The 24560-nt window shown below is 41.4% G+C and overlaps 1 pseudogene; it reads right to left on the minus strand.

Moving 5' to 3' along the window:
• The window catches only part of LOC123592696, a 28681-nt pseudogene continuing 4121 nt past the window's right edge, over positions 1–24560 (minus strand).

Genomic DNA, 24560 nt, shown 5'->3' on the forward strand with positions numbered 1-24560 from the left:
CTATCCATCTTGGCCTGACCATGTCCAAGTAAGTAGAGTAAGGAGAATTTTCTCCAAGTAGGGAGAATTTTCCTTCAAATATATTTTTAGGGAAAACTTCTGTTTCTTTGTTTTTCTTTTTAAAGTTGGGAAAATTTTTTCCTTTACATTCGGTCTCATTAGCCTCTGTTTCATCTGCTGCACCTTCGGAACCATGTTACTTTTTTGGTCCTCTTGACTGTGTTTCTGTGGAACACTAGCGCTGTTCTCCTCTGTAGTAGCCTGCATTTTAGAGTTTAGTCCTCTTTACCTGTTACCTGTCAGTTTTTCTTCTAGGCCTATCCTATTCCCTCTGTATTTTTCAGTCATTATGTTGGTCGGTGAATGATCAAAAGCAGGACATGTCTTCCTTAGAAAGTTCTTTCTACCGCTTCTGTACATTTGAATCTCCCTTTATAAATTTTGCTCCTTCTATGATAGTCACATATGGAAATCTGAGTTGATCTGGTGGCTGAATAAGTCCCACTGAATATTTTCTCACATTTAGTGACAATTATTTCTGTAACATCATCGCCTTTTTCCATCAGAACAAGACAAGCATCTACCAGTGAAAAGGTGCCTGACCGCCCAGCGCCTGCACCTCGGTGGATTACTGCAGGCTCGTGTTCAGGATTCAAGGAACCACATTCTCTCACTTTAAATATGAAATCGAGAGATGAGGCTGTTAAGGGACTCCAAAATCTGGCCAGGTAGTATAATGACAATGAGGTATTGCTCTGGTTTCACCGCTATTGATAATTTCCAGTTGCAGTAGCTATACTGCATAACAGGACTTCACATCTTTTGACTAGAACTTCACACTGAAGCCTGTTTCTTTAAACAACATCTCTCGGTTGTCTTTCGGGGACAATACCTCCATCTTGCCATTTTGGCTAAGTTTCTGTCTCTTGCGTGTTTTAAAAACTCTTGATGCTTCCTGCACCTGAAAGTAATGCTGTATTAAAAAGGGGTCATGGGGCGCCTGGGTAGCTTGGCCGGTTAAGTGTCCGACTTTGGCTCAGGTCATGATCTCACGGTCCGTGAGTTCGAGCCCCGAGTCGGGCTCTGTGCTGACAGCTCGGAGCCTGGAGCCTGTTTCAGATTCTGTGTCTCCCTCTCTCTCTGCCCCTCCCCTGTTCATGCTCTGTCTCTCTTTGTCTCAAAAATAAATAAACGTTAAAAAAAAATTTAAAAAAGGGGTCATACACTGTCCAGGGCCTGGCACTTCAGGAAGTGTTTCTGGCGTATGCTGTGTGCACTCTCCTGTTGTGTTTTGGCTGCTCTATCCCACTGGTCAGTCCTCTGCAGAGCTCTTCCTTGCTTGCAGTGGAGAGTGTTTGGACCTTTAATAGGTGTGTTTTGATTTGTTTGTCGAAGTAAGCCTGGAAAAAAGCGGGGGGAGGGAGCCTGATGCCCAAATACAAGAAAGAAAAGGAAAGAGAACAAAAAATACTAAGCAAAGAATCAAAAAACTATAAAGCTGATTCCAAAGAAAAAGAAAGGGAAAAGAAGAAGGAGGAGAAGAAGGAGGAGGAGGGAGGGAGGGGAAAAGGAAGGAAAAGGAGAAGAGAAAAAAGAAAGAAAAAGAAAAGAATAAAAAAGCCGATCAAAAAAAAAAAGAGAGAGAGAGAGAGAAAAGGAAATGAAAAAACCAAACAAGAAACTATTTGCCTGGGGTGCCTGGGTGGCTCAGTCAGTTGAACGTCGGACTTCGGCTCAGCTCATGATCTCGCGGATTGTGAGTTCGAGCCCCACATCGGCCCTGTGCTGACAGCTCAGGGCCTGGAGCCTGCTTCAGATTCTGTGTCTCCCTCTCTTTCTGCCCCTCCTCTGCTCATGCTCTGTCTCTCTCTCTCTGTCAAAAATAAATAAACATTAAAAAATTTAAAAAAGAAAGAAAGAAAGAAAGAAAGAAACTATTTGCCTGATTCCAAAGGAAAAAAAAAAAAAAAAAGAATAAAAAGTAAGCCTGGTCCTATTTGCACCAGAAGTGCAGGTATCATTTTGAGACACTTGATTTTCTGCACACTTGGGGCATGCGCGGTGCTGGCTGTGCTGGTCTGGAGGAGAGATCCCCTGTGTTGCTGCCTCCGCTCAGAGCAGTCTTGCCCCAGTAACTAAGCAGTTGCCAGGCACGGGGTGGGGGGCAGGGTTTGGTGTAAGCAGATCCCCCCTGCACTGGGGGTTCCTGCCTGCCTTGGGGGCCTCCGTGTCGCTCTCTGAAGTTCCACCATGCTGATATTGGGGGGGGGGGCGGGGAACGGCACCACCCCAATCTCTCCTCCCAGGACCAGGGATCTTGACACCCACCCCCCAGCTGTTCAGGCAGCCCTCACAGACCACAACTCTCCTGCATTTTTTCTTGGGCTCACAGCTGGAATTCAAAACCTGAAGTCTTAAAAGAATTTGACATGGTGTGGATCCACTCCCCTCCTCCAGGGTAGAGCCTCTCCACGCTGTCCCCACGCCTGCGCAGTGTGCAGAAACTATGGTGTAGCACTGCTGAAAGCAGCAAAGGTTGTATTCCCTCTGGGTGCTGATGAAAGTCCTTTGGCTGGCGCCTGCGGGGTCTTTTGTCCCTGGGAAGGCAATAGGCCCTCTTCTAAAAGCACTCCAGGAAGGGGACTGTTCTCTCCCAGTGCACCCCGGAGATTTCTAGATTTCTAGATTTCTACACTCCAGGGCTGGCTCCCTCCTCCCCAGGAGCGCATGCCACAATCCCCTCCAGAGAAAGTCATGCTCCAAAACCTCAGGGTTTGAGCTCCAAATGCTGTATGAAAAAAACAAAAAACAACAAACAACAAACAAAAACAAAACAACACACACAAAAAAAAAAAACCTGCAGACACTTGGTACTTCTTGCTCCCCATTCTATGGCCCAGAGAGATTTTCCTCGTGTGCAAACTTGGCGCCACACTTTCTCAACTCTTCTCTTTCTCTCCCTTTTGTCTCTCCACAGAAAGGCTTCCCTCCCTCCACGGCACCGCTGTTTTTCTCTCCCCCAATGCACATCCACACACCTTGCATCTGCCACACTGTCTCCCTCCAACTGTGGAGATCCTTCTGCTGCTCCACAGATATATTTCCCGGGCGTTCCATGGGATCTGACCTCAATATAGCTGTGTTTGGGGGATGAGGAAAGCCCAGGGTCTCCCTACTACTGCACCATGTAAACTCTGTCTCTCGGTTGTCTTTTTTTGGCCAGTACTATGCACCTTTCACCAATTCCTTCTGCACAACTCAGTTTAGCATGACAACTGCTTTAGTGCTACCAAACCATGAGCCAGAAGTGGATCCTGTATTAGGAAGTGAACCCTATGTGGAGATGTAAGTCCTTCGCACCTCTTCTGTGTCAACTAATCTGCCATAAATATAATCATTTTCAGAATTTTGCAGCTTAACACGACTGTGATCATATGCACTTACGTCTCTGCATATGTTTCAATTTCTGTGTTCTGGAAACATGGCCACTCTATGAGGATAGTCATGGGACTCATCACCAATTTCCAGATACAGATGCTGCCAGCAATTTGGAGCATCCAACTCCTCAAACTCCCACTCAATGGAGGCAGACACAGAGGCAGGAGCGAGCTGGCATGAACAGACCCGTGCCAGTGGAGAAGTTCAGGCCCCACATAATCCCAGAAGCATAAAAATTTTTAATGTACCATGGACTTCAACACATTCAGTCATTCAAGATCTCTAAGTACATGTACTGATACATGGGTTTTACAGTTGTCCTTATAGCCCAGCTCCATAAGATTGTGCACAGGGACTAAGCTGCCACTGTATGAACACCTGCACGCCTAGGCAACAACCAGACAAGAGGCTGGGTGGCAGGGGCTGCTCCAAAGAATGGACTTCCTTCTTTCTTGGAATGTGATACAAATGCACTGGAGACAGTATGGCCTCTTTTTATACCAAATGTGCCCCACATCTAAAATTAGGCCAAGAAATATCGAATCACCCCTCTGGAAGCTGGTGGGACAGGAAAATGTGGAGGTCCAGCTGAGGGCGCCAGCATGGCTCACCTGTCTTCTCCTTTCAGCCTGGTGCCAGGTGAGCAAGCATCAAAGTCCAAGTGGAGAGCCTGGCTCTGGGGAGTTCGGTGTTTTATCTCATTATGACCTCAGTGCTCACCTGAACCTGTAAATGGATTTGAAATCCCCCCAAAAAGGTGACAGAATTGTAAAACATGTTTCCATTCCATCCCAGGGAAAGTGGTAGGTGTGAGACAAGGATCTTGAGGAGTTGAGGCTTAATTTACACAGCAGGGGTCAAGAGTGCCAGGCCTGACCTCAGAGTGACATAAACAACTGGCCCTTGCTCTTACCAATAGCTCTCTAGCCAGATCAGCAGGACTGGGGGTCCTCTCCATCTCTTCCTTTGCAAATGACCTGCACTCTGTTCCTCCTGGGGATATTGCGTAAAGTGTTGGAGAAGGAAGGGCAGGAGCTCAGGATAATGACAGTACAATGACTGGGTGCAGGAAATGATGTTTTGCCATTCATTCATTCTATGAATCCTTATTGAGTCCCTTTTATATCTAGCCCTGCACTAAGGAATCAAAGAAGAACAAACACTGATACACTCCCTGCACTGGGGGAGCTTGCATCCAGTGGAGCAGCAGGCAAACATTCCCTTTAGATAATATATAGCTCTACACTTTCTTTCCACAGCATTGACCTAAAATTTTGGCAGTTTCTCACTTTGTGGGTCCCAGGTTTCAATGTAGCCATCCCATCCCCCTGATAGGGTGATAGGGGGAGCCTGAGAAAGGCTCCAGATTTTATCATAAAAAAGAGAAGTCCTGAACCACGTGAATTAGAAGACATTCCAACCAAGGCTATGTAATGCCCTCCCTCGTGGATCAAATGTGCCACAGGACCCAGTGTCTGCCACCTGGTTCAGCTCTAGCCCATTCATTTGTTACCTGCTGTGTGGTCTTAATTTTCAAGTGAAGGGACTCCTTGACCCCCTCACCCACCCAGTGAGTCCCTGTGGTGACCTCACTATTCACCTTTTGCAGGTCCCTCTGTGTTCACAGAGAAAACAGGGGCTGATATTCTGATCCTAGAGGACAGGCAGTGGCATTTGGTGCAGGCTTTGAGGTCCTTTTTAAGATTTTGTTTTTAAGGAATCTCTACACCCAACATGGGGCTCACACTCAACCCCAAGATCAAGAGTCGCATGCTCCACCAACTGAACCAGCCACGTGCCCCTCAGTCATTGAAGGTTTAGTCAAATGCCATCACCACCTTAGAGTTCTTTCTCAGGGGGAAAAAATGTTCTTTTGAACATAATGGGTACAGAATCCATCTCCCACCCACAACTGAAGGAATTAGCAAAATGTCTAGGATCATAAATGGTATCAATTCTACAAACTCTTCCGTTTCAGATCCAGTACTGTAGCATGGACATCCTTCCTGATCCATGCTCTCTATCCATCAGCTCAATACAGAGAGCATTCCTTTAACATTCTCCTTTTTACCTCCTGATGAGCATTTAGATAATCTTTGTTCTTCCTTTGCAACACTATAATGAACATCTTGCACATGTATCTTTGTAGACGTGCACAAATATCATTTAAAAACAATTTTAAAATGGAACTACTTGCTGAAAGTATTTATTCCAATGTGCACTCCCAAATGTAGTAATTGAGAATGTCCATTTCCTCACAACTTGTAAACCAGTTCATTTGCATATCTTTGGAAAGTGTTCTAATTTCAACTTTACTATCATAAAATCCAAGTATTATTACGTCCACCATAGTGTTCACAATTATCATGTTCATTACCGTAAATGTTGCTGTTAACATCATTTATGGTATACTGAGAACTCATGCACCAGGCACTCCACCTACAGGGTTGATTTAATTTAATTCACTCCTTGCAACAGCCATATGAGGTAATAATTACTCATCCATTGTACAATTGAAAACCGAAGTGTGACTAACTTGTGTGCCCTCAGTCATGTAAGTTGAGCTCTCTGTGCTTCTACTCTTCCAATAGAAAAATGGAAATAATACTATATAATAATACTATCTTCCTCTTCTACTATACATCAAACATTAAGGACTATGTATCTGCCAGATATTTTATGGTGCCTGTGACTTGTTTGGGTGACAATGTGAGACATTACATGCTCACAGTTTACATGTGAAGGGAAGGATGGCAGAAGAGAAAGGCTAATAAGACACAAGGTCTGGGGATCCAGATGTGGCTTGACCACCAGCAGGACATGTGATTTTAAGTCACGTCTTCTCTCTCTGGACCTCCATATCCACATTCATAAACTACAGAATATAACAGGAAGGACTTGGACTAGGAGTCAAATCTTTTCAAAGGGTTAAAATGTCTAAAATTATGAGTTTGCTTAAATTAAACATCTTTTCTTGTTCAATGTCAGCTTTACTGAAATATTATGTACAAAGAGTAAAATTCACCAAATCTTAATGTAGCATTTGATGAGTTTTAACAAATGTGTCCAGTGATATATGCACCACATCCATCCCTCCACAGAGTTCCCTCCTGTCCCTTGTCACCCAGCCACAAACCGCAAGCCTGGCCCCTGGCAATCACAGATTTGCCTTCCGTCACTATGGTTTTGCCATTATTAGAATTCTATATAAATGGACTCATATGGTCTGTTTTCTTTTGTACCTGGCTTCTTCCACTTAACGCAACACTTTTGAGGTTCCCATCTTTGATTATTAGTGCATTCTGTTATAATTTCATATTGGTCATTGGCATTTCTTTAAAGTGAGTGAATAATCTAGAGGTTGACTTTATTTTTTCTAAAGCTGCTTGAGTGTCTTTTTCCACCAAAGGGCCCACTTGGAGCCACCGATGGCCACTGATGCTGCCTTTCTTTCTCTCTCTGCCTCCCCAAAGGTGCTCATCTTTTCTACCTGCCAGCTTGCCGAGGACATGCACAGGCTGTCCCGTTTCTCAGGGTGCCCAGTGGGAAGGTGGGGCCTTGGGAGGAAAGGAGAGGACAGGGCACCTCTTCTACCCTTGCTCCTTGGCATCCATCTGGGGGTGGGTGGTTCCCAGCTACAGAGGGACAGCCTCAGCCCTGTTCATGGTCCCTGAGCCTGTTCCCTCAGCCCTGGGACAAGAGACTCTGAATGATCAAAGCCTGTATTTGATCAGACGTGCAGCCAAACCTCCTTTTAGTCCTGTGTACTAGGATGTACCTAGTGGTGGGGGAGGGACTGTCACCCTTATCCCCTTCTGCCTCATTACCCACCACAAACATTCAGGAAACCTCCATACGACAGGATGTTCTCCGCAGTGGCCACTTCCAAATCCTTTATGAAAGGGGAACCCTGTGCAGGTCTGTGGGACTTGGGGAACAAAGGGTGATGGGAAATCTAGACAAGGTCACTGCAGGCCCAGAGGCCACCTGGATGCCACCCTCATTTCTCCTCTTTCCCAGACTACCCCATCTTTTTGGGGTGTTAGGAAGAGACCACATCTCCCACTGCCCCACTCCGGGCAACTATAAGAAGGGAAAGCTTTGATCAACTGCACTGGGATGGATGTGTGCCTGGCTTCCAAGGATGATCTTGTAGCCCACAGAGGTCAGGTTCTATTGGATGACATAGTGTGGCATCACTTCAGGTACACCACCCGGTAAGTGGGCTGTCCTGTACCAGCCTCACAGCAGCTTTATTCTTAATAGCTCCCAATTAGAAACACATGGAGAGGTGTCCATCCACAGAAGAATGGAGGAACACACTATAGTACATTCATATTCAAACATTAAAAAGAACAAACTATCAGGGAGCCTTGGTGGCTGAGTTGGCTAAGCATCCCATTCTTGATTTTGGCTCAGGTCATGATCTCACAGTTTGTGGGTTCAAGCCTGGCATTAGGCTTCATGATGACAGCACAGAGCCCACTTGAGATCCAATCTCTCCCTCTCTCTCTGTGCCCCTCCCCCGCTCACACACTCACTCTGGCTCTCTTTCAAAACAAAAAATAAATAAATAAACATTAAAATATAAAATAAAAATAAAAAGAACAAACTATCTCTACATGCAAAAACACAGAAGAATCTTAAAAATACTATATCAAGAAAAAGAAAGCACATACGAGAAAAAACATACTATAGAAGTCTCTTAAATGGAATTTAAACAGGCAAAATTAATCTATGGTGATAGATATCAGAACAGCAGTTACTTACAGGGGAAGTATTGGCTGGAAATGAGCACAACAGAACTTTCTAGAATGATGGGGGTTTTTATACCTTGATGTGGAAGATATAGGTCCATGGGTGTTATACATTTATCAAAACTTAACAACCTATTGGGGCGCCTGGGTGGCGCAGTCGGTTAAGCGTCCGACTTCAGCCAGGTCACGATCTCGCGGTCCGTGAGTTCGAGCCCCGCGTCAGGCTCTGGGCTGATGGCTCAGAGCCTGGAGCCTGTTTCCGATTCTGTGTCTCCCTCTCTCTCTGCCCCTCCCCCGTTCATGCTCTGTCTCTCTCTGTCCCAAAAATAAATAAACGTTGGAAAAAAAATTAAAAAAAAAAAAAACTTAACAACCTATACATTCAAGCTCTGTTGATTTTACTCTATGCAAATGATAGTTACATCAATAAAAACTTTGTTAGCACAAATTTGTGAAGATCAAGTCAAAAAATGAAAGTTACATTGTAAAAATTGGAAATCTGTATCAGGATATTGAGCAGACACCTGCTTTTCTATGAAAAAAAAAATCTTTAGAAAGTAGCCAAGAATCTATTGTCCCTAGAGCTGTGCTCCAAACAGACTACTGTGTTTGATAATGTGGTAGAAATAAGAGGCAACAGTAAGCCTCCCTCTGAAAAGCAGCTGGGAAAGGAAAGCCTGACCTCCAGCTTCTCTGGTCACCAGTGCCTGCAGCCTGGGTTCACCTGAAACCACAGGGCAGCCATTAGCAGACAGAGCGGTCCAAACTCAGGATGAGCTCCTGTGAAGCTCAGGATCTTCCTTACTCTCTTCTGCAAATTATTATAAAATACTCAGCTGACACAGGATTTAAATAGCATTTTTTCATATTTAAAGCTGTAGGAGAACCATTCGTTACTGATTTCACATTTTATTCGTAAGCCAATAAAAATTTCCCCTAGATCCTTAGTCTGTGTTTCTGAAGTGGAGTGTTAGACCATCTCCCAGGGAAGCTAAGATGTGTGCACCTGCTGGGAAGGAGCAAAAGCAGGGGAGACCCAGGAACAGACGTTCCTTCAGGGGAAAAGCTGTTTTTTCTTCTGTATTTGACTTTTCTGTTTGGAAAGCCCGTTTCTCTCCTCTCCTGTGAGGGACCTCATCTCTACTGAACTATATGACCGAAGTCTTTCCATACAAAATAAAAACTGCACAATAGTGCTGGCTTTCAAGGATTTATAATATGTTTATGCATCTTGGGGAAATCTTTCTTTAAAATGTTTACCATTTATTTACATTACTTATATGGTCCAGGACACCAAATTATTGGAGATAGTGAATCCTTTAAGTAAAATCTTGTTTCTCAGAATATTTTAGAATTTTTAAAAATTGTTAAGTGTTCAGAAATCTGGTATTTGAAGCTGTTTCCTTCATTTATACAACTAGTGCATAGTTAAATTCACATTTGTTGGTGTGAGTTGTAAGTAGGTTAGAGATTTTTTTTAATTTTTTAAGTTTATTTATTCATTTACTTTGAGAGAGAGAGACCATGAGTGGGGCAGAGGCAGGGAGAGAGGGAGAGAGAATTCCAAGTAGTTTCCAAGCTAACGAAGTGCAGAGCCTGATGTGAGATTCAAATTCACGAGATCATGACCTGAGCTGAAATCAAGAGTCAGATGCTTAACAGAATGAGCCACCCAGGTACCCCTATCCCAGTGCATTCTGAAGGCAGCATTGTGATTACAATTCTATGCTATGGTGTCTGTAATCCTTCTACCCTCCATTCCCTGTATCTCCCACACCACCTTTATAGATTTGCCAGACAAATGAGGCTTAGCAAATGCCGTCATCTGGCCACTCGATGGGGGTCTTATAATCCTTGATCGCTTTCTTTGTAATTTATTCCCTATTCTAAAACAATGTCTAGTGAGATGGAAATGCCAGCCACATGGCTTTTCTCTTTATGGCTCATTCACCGAGAAAGTACAGCAAAATTGCTGGATTCCATCACTTGGAATGAAGGGTACATGATCAGGACAATCAATTCCTGCTGAGCAGCAGAGAAGAGATCAAGTACCCCGAAGGGAACACCTTAGCAATTTAAATTAAATCTCAATTTGACCACCTAAGAAAGTTGAAGGTAGCTGTGACTCAGAGACTTCACCTCAAATTAATCTATTCTCAGTTTTGTCCCAATGCTTCCATCAAGCAGAGACCATTTCTGTGGTACACTGCTCACTGGTGTTTATGTGCCTGCTTCATGATGGCTGACATACTTGTGTAGGTGTCTTACAACACAATCAGCAGGGTTGCTGGATAATTCTGCTCCAAGTGCTCAGTTGTCAATTTTGAGTTGTGGTCAATTATATAAATGCCTTTCAATATTTAATTCCAGAAAACTCAAACACTAACAAAACCTGCAGACTTTAAGTAAATTTGGGTGGACACTTAGTCCAAATTTGAAAGGAATATAATTTCCATGATAGACACTTCCTTCGGGCCACTCGGCACAAATGTGTTTCCCCAGGTGACGGAACTTCAGGTTTTGTCTGCCTCTCAATGACTGCCTTCGTCTCAGACTTTCACCTTCTAGAACTTTGAGAAAGAAAGTCTGTTCTTTATAAGCCCCCTAGCCAATGGTACTCTGCCAACAGCCCATTTGCACAAACTAAGACAGACTTTATGCATGACTAAGAGATGAGTCCTGATTTCCACATATGGGTGCAAGCCTCTGTAGGGCTGGATGGACAGACAACACTACTCTTCTGGGCTTCCCTTTTGAGGCCCAAGAACAGGATTGTTTGGTGTGAGAGGTGAAGATGGCTGCTCTTCTCCACCGGACAGGATAGAAGCTGAAAAAACTTGAAGGGATTCTGGACATCAAAGCTTAACTTGGAGCAGCAGAGAGATTAGTGGAAATAAAAAAAAAAAATAGCCTGTACAATGTTTATCAGGCTTTTTTTCTATGTAATCCATTGCCTAAGGAAGGAATAAATTAAACTGTGTGATTTCTTTTTCATGTATATCAGATTAAAACTTATATGCCACTTTCTTTCACTCAACCATATAGCATGTTCATCCTTTATGTCAGTACATGTAGATCTATGTGGTTCTTTTATATGGTTATGTGGAATTCTACCACAAGGACATATCTGGTGGAGGATGTTGACCTGTCCTCAGATTCATATTTTTCTAATATAAGTGTTGTACAAATATTCTTATACATGTGTGTGGATACTTCTTTAGATTCTTGGGCAACATACTAAATCAATTAGTATTCCCATTAAAATTTTGCAGATATCTTCTAATTGCCCTCTAAAAATCCTAAGCCAATTTATACCTTCACACAGTGAGTGAGAGTTCTCCCCCACACACCCATCCTAGCTCACAATGGATGTGTTAGTTGAGAATCTACAGATTCAAATTGTTCTGAGGACTTCTCTATGGTAGAACTCAATTCATTACGAGTGTTTTTGCTTTGTCTTTAATATTTAAAAAAAACAACAACAGATTAGTACTGTCTATAATGATCTGTAGTGGGTAATCAATTCTTAAAATAGAATCATGTGGCATGTCACTTTTTGCCACAAGTGGCCATGTACAAACCAGTCTAAGTGAATAGAAAGCATATAGTCTTCCTCTTTTCTTCCTTATCTCTATTTTAGATGTATACAGGTTCAATGAAGAACAACTCTCTAGCAGTCTCAGGAAAATATGAACTGGTGTCATTCTTCCTTCACATCCCAATCACATGATTTTTTTCTGAGCACAAATGTATTATTGCTTATTTATTATTAACTGTGAGCACAAATGTATTATTGCTTATTTATTATTAACCCCCCAGTGAGGTATCCAGAAATCAGACTGTTAACAATATCTCCACATCTGCAGACAGCAATGATAGTCACATGAAGACTGTCATTGCCATGGGCCTGTCACAAGGCTCTGTCCCCTTAACCAATACTGAGAGGAGACTGCAGTGAAGGAGGGGGCCTGTAGGCAGTCAGCTGGGTCATCAAGATGGCAGGGGGCTAGAATGGCAGCAGCACAGAGTGAGATGGTCCCCAAAGCCAGTTTCTCCTGCAGGTTTGTAATACCATAAGCGTCTGTCTACCACAAATGAGCATAAGGTTTGTAAGGTCATGTGGCCCTGACCTCAAATCTGTGCCCTGGGGCAGGAAAGCTTCCTAGAATATGAGGCATAATTCTGCCTAACATGGCTCAACTAAGCTGATGCAACGAAAATGCACTAATTCCTTTCCCCAAAGAGGAGATAAGGTTCTGGAATGATATGTATTTATCTCCTTGTAAGTAAATAGTAAAATGAAAATCAACAAAAAATACCATGATATATGATATGTTCAAAGTGCTGAAAGGAAAAAATCTATAGTCAAGAATATTCTATCCAGCAAGGCTATCATTCAGAATAGAAGAAAGATAAAAAGTTTCCCAGACAAACAAAAGTTAAAGGAATCCATAACCACTAAACCAGACTTACATGAAATGTTAAAGGTGACTCTTTGAGTGAAAAGGAAAGACCATAACTAAAAGTAAGAGAAGTGGAAAGCGCAAAAGCAGTAAAAAATTAGTATATCTGTAAAAATCAGTTAAGAAATTCACAAAATAAAAGGGTGTAAAGTATGACACCATATACCTAAAATGTGTGTGGAGGGAGAGGAGTCAAGAGTGGGTTCAAATTTGAGCAACCATCAACTTAATATGAACTGCTATATACAGAATAAAGGTAACTACAAATTAATAACCAGTAATAGATAAGCAAAAATAAAGAGAAAGGAATCTGAGTATATCACTAAAGAAAGCCAAATACTCCTGAGAGAAGAGAGCAAGGGAAGAAAAGAACAGAGAAAAACAGCAACAACAAAACATAAAATAAGTAACAAAATACTAATAAGTACATATCTATCAATAATTACTTTGAATTTAAATGGACTAAACACTCCAATCAAAAGACATAGTGGGACAGAATGGATAAAAGAACAAGATCCTTCTATATACTGCCTGCAAGAGACTCATTTCAGACATAAAGTCACCTGCGGATTGAAAGTGAAAGGATGGAGAAACAATTATCATGCAGATGGATATAAAAAGAAAGCCAGACAAAATACACTTTAAAACAAAGACTGTAACAAGAGACAAAGAAGGATACTATATAATCATAAACAGAATAATCCAATAAGAATATATTAACAATTATAAATGTGTATGAACCCCACATGGAAGCACCCAAATACCTAAAGCAGTTAATAACAAACATAAAGGAACTAATTGATAGTAATCTAATAATAGTAGGGGACTTTAACACCCCACTTACATCAATGGACAGATCGTCCAAAGAGAAAAATCAGCAAGGAAACAGTGGCAATAAGTAACACCTTGGACCAGATGAATTTAACAGATATATTCAGAACATTCCATTCTAAAACAGCAGAATACACATTCTTCTCAAGTACACATAGAATATTCTCCAGAATAGATCACAAAATATGTCTCAACAAATTCAAAAACGTCAAAGTCATACCATGCATCTTCTCTGAAAACAATGCTATGAAACTAGAAATCGATCACAAAAAAAAAAAAAAAAAAAAACCCTGGAAAGACCACAAATACATGGAGTTTACATAACATGCTACTAAACAATGAACAGGTTAACCAAGAAATAAAGGAGGAAATTTAAAAACACATAGAGAAAATGAAAATGAAAGTACAACATTCCAAAATCTCTGGGATGCAGCAAAAGCTGCTCTAAGATGGAAGTTTACAGCAGTACAGACCTACATCAAGAAGGAAGAAAAATTCCAAGTAAATAATCTAACCTTACACCTAAAGGATCTACAAAAAGAAGAACAAACAAAACCCCAAACCAGTAGAAAGATGTAAAAAATAAAGATTAGAGCAGAAACAAACAAAATAGAAACTAAAAACAAGGAAACAATAGAATAGATAAATGAAACCAGGAACTGGTTCATTTAAGAACATCAACAAAATTGATAAACCTTTAGCCAAACTCATCACAGAGAGAAAGAGAGAGAGCTCAAATAAAATCAGAAATGAAAGAGGAGAAATAACCACCGATCCCACAGAAATAGAAAAGATTGTAAGAGAATATTACAAAAAATTATATGCCAACGAACTAAACAACCTAGAAGAAATGGATAAATTCCTAGGAACACATAACCTCCCAAAGATAAATCAGAAAGAAATAGAAAATTTGAACGGACCAATTACCAATAATGAAATTGGATCAATAATCAAAAACTCCCAACAAAAAAAAGTCCAGGACCAGACAGTGAATTCTACTGAACATTGAAAGAAGAGTTAAAACCTATTCTTCTCAAATTATCCCAAAAATAGAAAAGAAAAGAAAACTTCCAAATTCATTCTATGAGGCCAGTATTACCCTGATACCAAAACAAAAGACACCACACACATAAAAAAAAGAACTACAGATCAATATCTATTATAAACATATGCAAAAACCCTCAACAAAATACTAGCAAACCAAATCCAACAATACATAAAAACTCATTCACCATGGTCAAGTGGGATTTAATCCTGGGATGCAAAGATGGTTCAATATTCACAAACCAATGAATGCGATACATCACATCAAGAAGAGAAAGGGTAAAAGCCATATGATCATTTCAGTAGATGCAGGAAAATCTTTGACAAAGTAAATCTATTCATGATTTAAAAAAAAAGAAACCTCAACAAAGTAGGTTTAGAGGGAATATATCTCAACATAATAAAGGTCATGTACAAAAACCCACAGCTAATAGCATTCTTAATGGTGAAAAACTGAGAGCTTTTCCCTTAAGGTCAGGAACAAGACAAGGATGTTCACTGTCACTACTTTTATTCCACATAGTACTAGAAGTCCTAGTCACACCAACCGGACAAGAAAAAGTAATAAATCAGTAAGGAAAAAGTAAAACTTTAACTATTTGCAGATGACATAATAAAATCCTAAAGACTCCACCAAAAATCCTAGAGAAATGATAGATGAATTCAGTAAATTCACAGGATACAAAATCAATGTACAGAAATCTGTCATATTTCTATACACTGACAATGAAGCAGCAGAAAAAGAAATTATGGAAACAAATTCATTTACAATTGCACCAAAAGCAATAAAATACCTAGGAATAAACTTAAGCAGGAGATGAAAGACCTCTACTTTGAAAGCTATAAAACATTGATGAAAGAAATTGAAGATGACATAAACAAATGGAAGATATTCCATGGATCAGAAGAACAAATATTGTTTGAATGTCCATATTGCACAAAGCAATCTACATATTTAATGCAATCCCATCAAAATACCAACAGCATTTTTCACGGAGCTAGAACGAACAATCCTAACATTTGTATGGAACCACAAAAGACCTTGAATAGCCAAACCAATCTTGAAAAGGAAAATTAAAGCTGGAAGTATCACAACTCCAGATTTCAAGTTATACTACAAAGCTGTAGTTATCAAAACAGTATGGTAATCAAAACAGTATGGTACTGGCACAAAAATAGACACATAGATCAATAGAACAAGATAGAAAGTCCAGAAACAAACCCACAATTATATGGTCAGTTAATCTTTGACAGAGGCAAGAACTTGCAATGAGAAAAAGAATCTCTTACAAATGGTGTTGGGAAAACTGGACAGCAATATGCAAAAGAATGAAAAGAATGAAACTGGAACACTTACTTACACCATATACAAAAATAAACTCAAAATGGATTAAGGTCCTGAATGGATACCAGACCTGGAACCATAAAAATCTTAGAAGAGAGCACAGGCAGTAATTTCACTGACATTTTTACATATGACACCTGAGGCAAGGGAAACAAAAGCAAGAATAAACTATTGGGATACATCAAAATAAAATCTTCTGCACAGCAAAGCAAACAATCAACAAAACTAATAGGTGATCTATGGAATTGGAGAAGATATTTGCAAATGACATATCCAGTAAAGGTTTAGTATCCAAAATATATAAAAAACCTACAGAACTCAACACCCAAATAACAAATAATCTGATTTAAAAAATGGGCAGAAGACATGACCAGACATTTCTCCAAAGAAGACATTCAACTGGTCAACAGACATGGAAAAATGCTCAACATCTCTCATCATCAGGGAAATGCAAATCAAAGTTACAAGGAGATATCACCTCACAACTTACCAGAATGACTGAAATCAAAAACACAAGAAACCACCAGCGTTAATGAGGATGTGGAGGAAAAAAAACACTCATGCACTGTTGTGTACTGCATCTTCTTTATCCGTTCACCTATCAGTGGACACTTGGGCTGCTTCTATTTTATATATATATTTATAATATGTATATAAATATATACATACATAATATGTATAAATACAAACTTATATATATGGATGTGTGTATATATATATATACATATATGACTCAAGATATGTATATATTAAGTCATAATATATTGAGCCATTAAAAAAGAATGAAATTTTGTCATTTACAACAACATGGATAAAGCTATAGAGTATAATGCTAAGCAAAATAAGACAGTCAGAGAAAGACAAATACTACATGATTTCACTCATATGTGGAATTTAAGAAACCAAACAAATGAACAAAGGGGAAAAAAAGAGGCAATCCCCCCAAAAAGATTCTTAACTATAAAGAACAAAGAGATGTTACCAGAGGGGAGGTGGGTGGGGGGGTTGGGTCAAATAGGTATATGAGATTAAGAGTACACTCATCTTGATGAGCACTGAGTAATATACAGAATTGTTGAATCTCTATATTGTACTCCTGAAACTAATACAACACTGTATGTTAATTATACTGGAATTAAAATAAAAATTAAAGGGGTGGCTGGGTGAGTGGAGTGACTGACTCTCGATTTCAGTTCAGGTCATGATCCCAGGGTTGTGGGATTCTCTCTCTCTTCTTCTGCCCCACTCCCACACTTGCTCCCTCGCTCTCTCTCTAAAAAATAAAATTAAATTAAATTTTAATATTCTATGCTCACACACATATACACAAACAGAAATGTATTCATAACAAAATAGAAAGGAAATCCTCATGACGATTACAGTCTCCATCACTGGCACTGGTCACGTGGTCCTACATAGCTGGTATTTATAACTACTTTCTTCCATTAGGCATTCCGTATTTCCTTAACCTTTAGTTTGCACCTGAGCTAGTTGTGGTTCTTTACATGATATGGTGACCCTAACCTTCATCTCTTATGGGTCCAGGTCATTATTAGTCCTGCCTAGATTGGATTGTTGTAATTTTCCATTGACCTTAATCATAGGCCACCCAGAGAGATCTCTTGTATTCCAGACATACCCTTTCTCACGTCCACTGGGGAGTAGCAAGTGAGGAACATTCACACGAATGAGCTCCATAACTCCCTTCTTTACCTGTGGACTCAGAGGGATGAGGAACCCAAAGTGGCTGGGAGGTAGTATTAACTTCCACACCAATGGCTTCACTGTTATGTGGCTTCACTATTTTCTTCTTAAACTAAGATATCTAGGCCAGAAGAGCATAAGGTTATAAGAACAATAAACAAAAATTTACTAGTAGGTCACTAGAGGTAATAGTGAGTGGTGCCATTTCCATTTCCACCCCTTAATTCTCAGACCTTTTTATCTTGTTTGTTGGGGAAAAAACACCATATTGGATGCTGATTCACACCACATACAAACTCCTAGAGAACCTTACCTTAGCTTTAAATGTATTGCCACCATGTTGGCACTGTAATTGAGCCTTCAAAAGGTCATTCCACCATTCTATCAAGCCAGCTGTTTTGGATGGCAGGGAATATAATACCAATGAGTTCCATGAGCATGGGACCATTACTGCACTTCATTGGCTACAAAGTGTGGTCCTTGAACACAGAAATGCTGTGTGTAATACCATGACTGTGGATAAGGCATTCTACAAATCCATGGATGGTAGTTTTGGCAGAAGCATTTTGTGCAAGGAAGGCAAATCTGCTGTATTCAGACTGTTCCAGGAAGAACAGAAGACTGCCCATTCCATGACAGATGTGGTCCAATGTAATCAACCTGCCACCACGTAGCTGGCTGATCACCCTGGAGAATGGTGTCATATCAGGGACTCAGTGTTGGTCTCTGTTGCCAGCAGATTGGGCACTCAGCAGTGGCCATGGCCAGGTTACCTTTGTGAGTAGAAGTCCATGTTGCTGAGCCCATGCACAACCTCCATCCCTGCCACCATGGCCACTTTGTTCATGGGCCTGTTGGGCAATGAATGGGGTAGCTGGGGAAAGAAGCTGAATGCTCTTCATAGAACAGGTCATCTTACCCACTCCTCCTATTAAAATCCTCCTCTGCTGAGTTCACCCTTTGGTAAGCATTCACACAAGACACAGATATCTTCATATTTTCTATCCATTAAGAGAGGTTTACCCACATAACTTTTCCCTAAATTTCCTTGGGGCCATTTATCCAATCATGGTCCTTCCAAGTCCCTGATCATCCTACTAAACCATCAGCCAAGCTCATGAGTCAGAATATAATCCCATGTCTGGCCATTTCTCCTTCCAAGCAAAGGGAAAAACTACATACACCACTAGAAGTTCTGATCACAGATAGGATCTCCCTTCCCCACTGTTCAAATATGTCCCAAAGGGGCTTCAGTGCTACAGTTGTCTATTTTTGGGTGGTGCTTGTCCATCATAGAGAACTATAAACTAGGCCCCAGTCTTCTCTTTCTCTATCAACAGACTATAGAGAGATCTCAGTGAGGCCATAAGTGCAGGTTAGAAAGAGAAGGCAGAGGTTGGGTCCATGGGCATTTGGGCCCCTTCCTAAGGTAAATAACCTACTTGTGCCTTCAGGGCCTACTTAGGCCTGATTGTGCACATACCGAGTGTTGATGTGCATGTCCAACTTTATGGCTTGGTGCATCAGATAATATCCATGAATGATAGGCATCCCGGGTCCCACTGTAATCTAATGACCTGTGGTTAAACTTTCAGTCTCTACTAAGGCATGATAAGGTAGACCAAGACCTACTTATCAAAAGGAGAGTAGGGCTCTCCTCCAAAATCCTCAGGGTCTGTGCTGTGATTCACCTATAGGGGACTGGCAAAGGTTCCAAAGAACACCCCTATCTGCCACTGACACTTCAAGCACCATGGGATGCGACCCAAGTGGCCGAGTGGCCTGAATAGCAACTGAACCTTATTCTTACCTCACTCACAGAAGCAGTATTTTGGGTCACTCAGCAAACAGGCTGGAGTAACATATCCAAATGAGGAATATGTTGCCTCTAAAATCCAAAGGTAACCTTGTACCTCTGTTTTGGTTGTAAAAAAAGCAACAACTTAACCTTCCCCTTAGGTGTGATATCTCACCCTGCCCCATACCACTGGACACCCAGAAATTTCACTGAAGTAGAGGTTCTTGATTTTTTGTCTGATTTATTTCCCATCCTCTAACGCATAAAAATTTTATGAATATGTCTGGAGAAGTTGCTACTTCTTGCTCAGAGGTCCAATCAACATAATGTCACAGGTGTAATGGACCACAGCGGTATCTTCTGGAAAGGAGGGGTAATCATGATCCAAGGAAACTAAATTATGACATAGGACTGGAAAGTGTATACATCCCTTAGGTAGGACACGCTTAGTGTATTGCTGACCTTTCTAGCTAAAAGCAAGCTGCTTCTGGTTGGTATTATGACAGGGATTAGAAAAAGGGCATTTGGCCAGATCAAAGATGCTCACCAATACCAGGAGTAGTGTTAATTTGCTCAACTAATGCAAGCACATTTGGTTTTCATTGCAACTAAAGCCACCACGTAGTTAAGCTTATGATAACCCATGTTCTCCAAAATACATCTGTCTTCTCCACAGGCCAAATAGGAGAGGCATATAGGGACGTGGTGGGAATTACCACACCTGCACCCTTAAATTACTTGATGGTGGCACTAATCGCTGCAACCTCTCCAGGAATGTGATGTTGCTTTTGGTTGTTTTCTCAGGTAGAGGCAGTTCTGGTGGCTTCCACTTGACTCTCCCACCATAATCATCCTCACTTCCCGTCAGGGAACCAAAGTGGGGATTCTGCCAGATATATGGCTATATATATCTATTTCAGTTATGCATTCTAGCACCAGGGAAATAACCATAGGATGGTTTCAAGACCTATCAGGCCCAATGGGAAATGGAACTGTGCAAAACCCCATTGATTTCCTGACTTCCATGGGCCTATACTCTATTGGACCATGGTGATATTTGAGGTCTGGAATTAGTGCCAATTCAGAGTGTCTAGTAGTCCCTAGAAGGTCTAATTATTTCCAATGTAGAGTTATCCTGGTAAAATGCCATAGGTACATTGGGGATAGCTGGTAGAAAGATAAACAGGATAATTTTGGGTAGTGTACAAGTGTCCTTCCTTAGGGGGACCTAGATTCCCCTTCATTCAAGGGTTCTGGGTCTATAAACTGACTCAAGTCTGGGAATGATTGAGAGGTATTATCTTCTGTTTTGTGATTCAGGGTTGTTTCTTGTTCACTTGACTTGGAATTTTTCTGCTTCATTAAAATTTAGCAGTCTTTTTATCTATTTTAGTTCTAGGAACACTGTGATCAACCAGCCAACACCACAGGTGTGCATGAGGCAGACAATTCTGATTGCTGCTTTGACTCTGCTGTCCATCACAGTGATGGCACCGGCCCTGCCTTGGGCTGCTGAGTGTTGCCACTGGGCCTGTCACAAATTCATTTCTCACAAGGTGGTAAAAATATGTCTTCTGCATCCTCCCAGTGTGCGTGTGAATGTCTTTAAGTGATAAATCCAATCTAACATTCCAACTTTCCTATACTGTGAATCCCTGCCTCTACATTAAACCAGGGCAGGTCCGGCATTTCCAACTCACTCACTATGGACCTTTTGGTCCGTGTATCACAACCAACCAAACAAACTGCTAGACCCAAGCTGCAACATTAAATGCAGAACCTCTTCTTAGGGAGAAAAGATATGAATTCACATCAATGAATTCATTCTTATCCAAGTTTATGTTCTTCTCCCCACTGCCTCACTCCCTTAAGATCCATTCTTACACATGTTCCCCAAAGTTGGTTACATAAGTTAGAAAACTCGAGTAGTTCCTTTGGAGTATAGTGCACCTCCTCATGGGTCACACTTCATACCTCACTTTTAGGGGCCTGTTGGGACTGGACTCTATTTACAGGTCTAGAAGCAAAGAGGGGAGATAGGGGTGGGTCCTTTCTTAGTCTTAGCCTGTCTTAAACTGTCTTTGGCTAGCCAGGCTACCATAACAAAATATCACAGACTGGGTGGCTGAAATAATAGAAATTTATTTCTCACAGTTCTGGAGGCTTGAAAGTTCAAGCTAATGTGATAGAGGATTGGCTTTATGGTAAGAGCTCTCTTACTGTCTTGTACACGGCCAGCTTCTTGTGGTGTCCTCAAATGGCCTTTCCTTGCTATGTGAGCTAGGAAGACACAGACTGAGAGAGAGAGATCTGTTTCTGTTCATGTTCTTACAAAGTTGCCAACCTATCATATTAGGACCTGACCCTATGGCCTCATTTGACATCAATTACATCTTAAAATGCTTTATATCCAAACAAGGTCACATTGGGCATTAGACTTTAGCATATGAATTTGGGGCAGAATACAATTCATGACAAAGGCCATGAATTTGTAGGGAAGAAATGATTCTTTTTACTGTTCTTGACTAAAAATTAGCATTCCTTTCAACTATATATGTCACCAACAAATCAGAGTAAGATTTACAGTACCCATGACTTTGTCATCATAAGAAATCAGATATTTCATATCAATTATGGTTGGTCTAGATATCTTATAAAAGTATTTACTTTTGTCATTATTTTGAAGTTAGAACACTTAGAAGATCCCCCACTGGAGGTACACATATTATCATGTTACCCAATTTGATTGATATATTTTGATAAATATATTTCAATATCCAGTTACCTTGTTAGTACATGTATTTTATTTCAAACATTTGAGAGCATTATTGTGAGACAGGACCCATGGGTATCATCTGATTGCCAGAGGTGCCAGGGCTGAGAGGCCCCCATTATGGTTGTTGGATTTGGGGTCACACTTTGCTGGTTAACAACTATCAGGATCACCCAGGATTGTCTCAGAAGTGATGTGTGGAAAGGTGAGCTGACATTTAGCCATGAAGTCCCACTGAAGACAAAGAAGTTTAATGATCAAGGCCTCTAAATTCAAACTTGAGAGCATAATATTTGATAGCCAGTACAGCACAATCATGGTCAAGAACTCTGGAACTATGTGAAGGAGTCCTGAAGCCTTGAAAATAAAGATAAAAATTACCATCATGTTGATAGAATATTAGCAGCCTACCTTCTCTCATAGAATTAATTCTGCACTAGCCAGCACATAGCACATAGCACCACACGGTAGTACCAGCCCCGGGATTGAAGGCTGGCAGTCATTAAAGATAATCAAAGAGAATGAAGAGGACAACAGCTAATGCTCTATGTTGCAGTCCTGGGGACAGCAACCAAGGGACCACAGTCTTTCCTGGGGCCCCATGTCATTACCCCAGGCATAGTCTCTAACCCTCTGCCATTGTGTCCATTCAACATTTCTGGAAAGTGCCTCCTTTGTGACTTGCACTGATTCATGGAGAGATCTTCCCTTCTCCCCCAGGAACCACAACTCTCTTCTCCTAGCAGAAAACTCCTCCACCCCTGAGTTATTTCTTCTAGAGTAGGTCCTGAGGTGTGGTTGTCAGGGCTGAGAGGAGACTGTATCAGATGTTGAGAGAGGCCCTGTAGTGGCCTGCAGACCTATGTCATACATGACAGTGATACTTTCAGAAATGTCAGTGTTATTTTCAGGTTTATGTTTCTTTTCTGGGGACATGACCCCTCTACAGTCAGGTACATCTTTGTCCCACAGAAGATCAGGATTTGAATAGCAGGAACAAAAAGAGGAAAGAGTCACTGTTCAGCATTTGACATCCTGAATACAATTCCTGAGTCCACAAGAGTCTTGAGCACCAAGCTTTGAAGAGAGAAAAAGGGTGTCCTAATCCCAGGGCCCAAAAGGAAAATGTCCTTTAAGGTCACTGTCATCAAGGTATGAAGTGTCCATTGTCTGTGGACGAGAAGGGAGAAGGATCTCCCCAATACTGGGAAAGGGCAGGGGGTTCTCAAAGGCCAAGGGCAGGAGTCTGCTTGCATTCAGGCTGTGCATGGCTTGGGCCTAGAACGGGTGACTCTGGAAGATTCCCAGGCACTGCCTTTGGCCACAAAATGATCAGGTCACACATCCTGGGATGACAAAGGGCAGCAAATACAGTTGTCCCTAAGACCCCAGGACACTTGTACAGGCATGGGGAGGAGAAGCTCCTTAAAGAAACAAAGAGACTAGATTTTACTTGAGTACTTACAAGTCATATTTTATTTTAAGAAAAATAGTGAAATATGATAGTTCTCTTCTAGTTCTACTCAGCCATTAACAAGGATAAAGGTTTACAAACAATTAAAGAAAATGTCAGACTCTCTAATGGGTTAAGACATTTTTGTCATACCAGCCACGTGCGCTCAGCTTTGGGTTCCTGTGTCTAGACTACTTCCCCACCCTCTAGTCTCCTCCACCTGACTTGTATGCTTTCCTGTTGCAAAGGGAACTGTTCTCAGTTGATGCCCCCTGATTCACATAGTGGAGGCTCAATGAGTTCAGAGGAATCCCAGCAGCCTGGGCAATATCCAATCCAAGCTGTGCCAAATGGTGTTACTAGAAACGTCAGGCTTGGTGCCTATAATCACCTGTACAGGAGAAGATCCCGCCCCAGGCACACAGGGCTTGGGTTGAACACAGGTGAAATGTGGGCCCACAGCAGCCTTTTCCAGGCACCATAGGGCAATCTACACACCACACATGCATTTCCAGGGGCCGGACAGGAAATATGCTGTTGCAGGGAAGATACACAGCCTGCTGCACCCCTGCTTGCTCAGAGCTTGTGATCCAGACAGGTGGGGCAGCAGAAGGTCCCAGCTGGCTGGTCACACTCACAGGACTGCACCAGGGAGCTGGACCCCAGGAGGTCAGCACTGCCCTCCTGAGACCACACGCCACCATCGTGCCCGACTTGTTGCTTGTTCTTTTTCTAGGAGAGAGGGAAACAACTTCCCACACTCACCTGCTCACTGGGAAGCAAGTTGAATTGCTTTTTACTGTGATGAAATATGCATAACAAAATTGACCCCTTTTAACCATTTTCATTTAGTGCAGTCACATTGTTGCAACCCTCACCACCATCCATTTCCAGAACATTCCTCATCTCAAACTGAACTCTGTCCCCATGAAACACTAACTCCCCACTCCCCTC

Source organism: Leopardus geoffroyi, chromosome D4 (assembly GCF_018350155.1).
Source record: "Leopardus geoffroyi isolate Oge1 chromosome D4, O.geoffroyi_Oge1_pat1.0, whole genome shotgun sequence".
In the NCBI taxonomy this organism is placed as follows: Eukaryota; Metazoa; Chordata; class Mammalia; order Carnivora; family Felidae; genus Leopardus; species Leopardus geoffroyi.